The sequence below is a fragment of the Arachis hypogaea genome, chromosome 5, assembly GCF_003086295.3.
Source record: "Arachis hypogaea cultivar Tifrunner chromosome 5, arahy.Tifrunner.gnm2.J5K5, whole genome shotgun sequence".
NCBI lineage: Eukaryota > Viridiplantae > Streptophyta > Magnoliopsida > Fabales > Fabaceae > Arachis > Arachis hypogaea.
In genome coordinates this window covers 49,890,200-49,895,465 of record NC_092040.1, presented here as the reverse complement: position 1 = coordinate 49,895,465, position 5,266 = coordinate 49,890,200, and positions in this window count along the sequence as shown.

Here is a 5,266-nt window from a genome sequence, read left to right as displayed (position 1 = left end):
TTGTATTTATCAAGCAGTTTTGAGGTGTTTGAGGTAAGATCATCAATAATAGCATGCAAGTCCTCAATGGTCAAATCATAATAGTTTACCTCATCGAGATTGTTGTTTCCAGCCATGAAACAGTCCTTGTCATCTCCTTCAGATTCTTCTTCTTCATTTGAGTCATTCTCAAGATCCTCCCAAGCTGCCATGAGTACTCTCTTCCTTTCCTTCTTTCCTTTGTCCTCCTTTTTGAGCTTTGGACAGTTTGACTTGAAGTGTCCAGCCTCCTTGCAATGATGACATGTCACCTTGCTCAAGTCTATCTTGTGCTCCTTTGAACTTGAGCCCTTGTATTTGCCTTTGCTCTTCAACATCCTTCTAAATCTCCTAGCAAAAAACAAAAGCTCGTCATCTGAAATACCATCACTTAACTCACTCTCTTTCGGTTCTATTTGTGACTTAAGGGCTATTCCCTTTTTCTTTGAGTCTGTGTTTGTGTGTGTGGCTTCATAGGCAAGGAGTTTTCCTCTCAGCTCATCATAGGTTATTGGACTTATGTTGTTGCTTTCGGTTAGGACAGTGGCAGTGTTTTCCCACTCTTTTGTGAGGCTTCTAAGGAGTTTTCTCACCAAGGTTTGTTCTGCATAGTTTGTACCCATAGCATCAAGGTTGTTGATTATGATTGAGAATCTCTCAAATGCTTCATCAATACTTTCTCCATCCTTCATGCTAAACATCTCGTACTCTTTTCGCAGCATATCAATCCTCGTTTCTTTGACTTGTTTGGTGCCTTCATGTGTAACCTGGAGTTTTTCCCAGATTTCTTTGGCTGTCTTGCATCTAGACACCTTCCGGTACTCTTCAAAGCTGATAGCACAGTGAAGAAGGTTGATTGCTTTCGCGTTCAGCTCTATCTTCTTCTTATCATCTTCATTCCATTCAACTTCTTCTTTTGGAGTCACCACTCCATCAGCACTTGTTTTTGTTGGGATCTTTGGACCGCTCACAACGATCTTCCATAGGTTGTAGTCAATGGATTGGATGAAGATCCTTATCCTTTCTTTCCAGTAGGAATAGTTCTTCCCGTTGAAGAAAGGTGGTCGGTTGTTTGACTGACCTTCAGTGAGGGTGTAGGCAACTGTGGTTGTGCCCAAGTTGTTCGCCATTGGATCTTTGCTCCAAGCGGTTAAGCTTGATTCTTGAGACCTTTGCTCTGATACCAATTGAAGGTTGTATTAGGCTTAGAGAAGGGGGGGTTGAATCTATGCCTTCTTTTAAGTTGCTGTTTTGACCCTTTTAGTAGAAGTTACAAATCTGATTCTGTTTGAACTCAGCAGCGGAAATTTATGAGACAATTTATTTTTGTCTCATGAAAAACAGAAAACAGAACATGACAGAGAAGAAAGAGCTTACACCAGCATATATCCTGGTTCGGTTGCTTTGTGCTATGCAACCTACATCCAGTCTCCTCCACAAATATGGAAGAATTTCACTATAGTTAACAGTATTACATACACCAATTTCACATTCAAGTTCTAACCTAACTTGACATTGGTTATGCTAACACCTAACTATTTCTCTTAGTGCTAACCCAACTAAGAAAGGGATACCAAACAGGAATAATATACAAGACACTTAGCCAACCTAAAGAAATCTGAAAATAACTCTAGGCTTTTCTCTCAAGTGTATCTCTCAGCCCTTTCACTCATGGCTTTTTCTTAAGCTTTCTCACTTTGCCTTTACTCTCAAGAAATTATAGAAAGATAAGCTTAGAAAAGTACATTACAATCAGAAAAACATGAAGGAGATTGACTTCACCAACAGCCTCTGTGCTATGCGAAAAACCAGATTAGCAAGCCTCTGATTCAGTTCTTCATACTGGCGGAATGCACCTTTGAGTAGGTTACACTGTCCAGTTAGTTGAACTTCTTCAAAGAGCTTTCTCAGAACAATACTTTCAAACTCTGATTTTCTCTCCTTACTTCTGAAAGAACAACCAGCTTCTTTTTATCTCCTTGCATGTTCCTTGGTTCTTCTTCCAAGGTCAACATCTTGAGTCTTGAGCTTCACCAACCCACAAGCTCACTTTTTCTTCTCAATCATCAAAGTAGAACTTTTCCTTCTGACTTTTCCAACTTGACCGAAAGCCATGAAGAAGTAACCGAACTTGTTTTCCAATGGTCAACCAAATCTGAACCCTTGAATACCAACTTGGTCCCCAAGTCTTGATTAAGACCGTAGATACACAGCAGAATAGGGCAGAGAATAGATTTCCTTTGAAGGCCATTTTCGGATAGAGCAGAGAGTAGGAAAGAAAGGATGAAGATCTGATGCATGCAAGATGATATGATTTACCTTTCTTAAGCTTGATTTAGCTTGGGATTTCTGTTTTAGCTTCTGTGCTTCAAGCTTCAACTCTCTCTCTCTTGCTTCTTTGGTTAATGGCTTATGGAAGAAGCTTTTCTTCTCTTTCTCTTTCTTGCTTTTTTCTGAAATCTTGATGTAACTTGATTAGAAGGAAAAAGAACGTTGCTTTTAGTTAAGCAAGAGAGAGGGAATTTCAATTCTGAAACCAGTTCGGGCTTGGATCGGGTATTAGTATGCATGGCCCGATTTAATTTCTTTGGTTTCTTCCTTTGCTTTTGCTTGGGCTCTTTATTTTGCTTTCAGCCCAATATTCTTAGCTGAATGCCTTTTATTCCATTTGGGCTATTAACATTTGGCCTGCAACAATAAACAATTAGTTAATAAGTTGATATAATTAATCAACACTAATTATTTATTTTGCTCAAAAATAATGTTTGTCATCATTAATTAATTTAGTTAATTTCTTAACTCAACAGAAGCTTTCATAAACGCTCTGTTTTAAGTTTGAAGACAGCAGTTTTTAAGTGAGAATGAGTAGAAGAGGTTAGTTCTGTTCCTTCTTCTTCCTTTATCTTCTGCGATTTGCTTTGTCATGTTTGTAAAAAATGAGTGAGAAGAAGAAAAATGTGTTACCGCCGACTGAAATTTCTGGGAAATATGATTGGGTTGATAAGGATGTTCACATACGTGCCTCGCTATTTTCTGATGTTGATAGTGTGAGAAGGATAAATGTGGGTAGAGTGGTGAGAACTGGGTTCCGCATAGAGTTGCTGCCATGCAGCCGCTCAGACCGCGTTTTTCATAGATTGGACGATTTTGAATATTTTTATGTTTATAGCTGCTTAATTGAAGAACTGAAAGTGAAACTGCCGTTTTCTTTGATTTTGAGTGTAGTGTGATGAAACAGCTGAACTGTGCTCCATCCCAAATCCACCCGAATGGGTGGGCTTTTATCAGATGTTTTGAGGGTTTAATGGATTTTCTCGAAATAAAGCCTGACTTGGAACTGTTCTTTTCTCTGTTCCAAGCTAAAGGTGTTTGGAAAGGTTTATGGATCAATTTAAACAGTACCCCTGGATTTTCTATTTTCAAACTGTATAAATCATCATTCAAGGATTTCAAAGAAATGTTTTTGAAAGTTAAATCTGTAAACGAGGAGTTCCCTTTTTACCTAGACGAAAATTTGGGGGAAAAATTCCCGCTTTACTGGTGTTGCCACCCGCAGCATATTTTGGGTCCTGATCTTATCAATAGTCGTAATGAGTGTATAATCTCGTTTTTGATTGAGATGGTTGATAAAGGGGGACTAATTTCTGTTTCTGACCTTCTATCGTGGGAGGAAAATAAAGCCGTAGTAGTAGAGTATTTCGGTGAGGATTTTTAGTGGTTATCTTTCATGATAATTACTTAGAACTTGTTTAAGTTTTATTAACCTCTTTTCCTTATGCGTGTCTACAGCTGGTAACTTCCCTGGAGTGACTGCTTCTAGTTTGAGATCTCGCTTCAAAAGCAAGAATTTTGAGGGGTCCTCATCAAATGTTGAGAAAGCGGATGGTGGGGCGGAGGTGGATCAGCCCCTGAAGAAGAAAAGTATTGTTTTCAAGAAGAGAAAGTCAGATGCTGTTGCAGAAAATGAGGGACCGGAAGAGGAAAGATTGCAACTTGACGATTTGCCAAATTTTGTTTTAAAGCAGGAGAAGTTGCATTCTTTTGATGAGGATGAAGAAAGCTCTTCTGTTTGGTGTAAGAAATTTCCTTTTGGTGTTGTTGCCGATGAAGTTGTTCAATCTGAGATAGATAAGAATCGTGTGGAAGCGGTTGGAGATGTAGGTGTTGATCAGTACTTACAGGTGCTGTGTTTTTTCTTTTATTTTGGTTTTTTTTTATATATAATAGTCTGTGTAATGACGTTATTTTGCTGCTTTCAGGTTTTAGGATTTCGATTGGCCAGTATTGGCCGTAGTCAAGAGAAGAAACACAGGAAGGGTTTGTCCGAAGCTTCAAAGATTGTTAAGCTGAAGGAGGAATTGGTATTGAGTGAGTCTAGTGCTAAAGACTTAAAGAAGAAGTTGACTGACACTGAATCTGAACTTAAAGTTGAGAAAGAATGCCATGAAAGGATTTCTGCGTTATTAAAAGAAAAGGAAAATGATCTTTCAAGTGTGAATGAGCGGCTTACCGATTTATCTGCGAAGATGAAAAAGTTTGAAGAAAACAAACAAGGTGACATCTTAGATGCCTTTGCTGAAGGGTTCGTGCGAGCTGTTAATCAGGCGAAGTTCCTTTTTCCGGATGGTGATTTTGGCGCCATGGACCCTGCTAAAGTAATTCGAGATGGCAAACTTGTGGATGATGAGGAAGTCTCTGAAAATGACAACCTTGCTGACTGATTTTAGTATTTTGTTTTTGTTAAAAGTTTTATGTATTTGTTTGGATTTTGCATTGATGTTCCGATTTTGTGAACTGAAATGGTTTGGTTAAAACTGGTCAGTTAGGCTTTATTATTTTGCCTAATTAGCTTTTTTGAGGTGGCCGCTTTAAGGCTCGGACGACTGTTATATTTGCGCATTCGTATAATAATGCGACTCACTATTTTCATCAGTTATTCCTGTTTGGATAGGAACGTTGTATTTGATAAATGGCACATAAAAGGTATATATAACAGAAAATTAGTATTAAAATGAATGATACATGTACAAGTTTGTTTTAGGTTTAACCAGCCTCATTAAAACCCCCTATGAGCAAAAAACCCCTTTGTTGGGGAAAAAATTCTCAAGGTGGGAAAAAGAGTACTGGCGAGATACTTTGTTATTTAACTGAAATATTGTTTCAAAGAGTTGACGTTCCATGTGCTTGGAATTTGTGTACCATCTAGTTGTTCTAGCTTATATGCTCCTCGGCCTAGTACCTCAGAAAC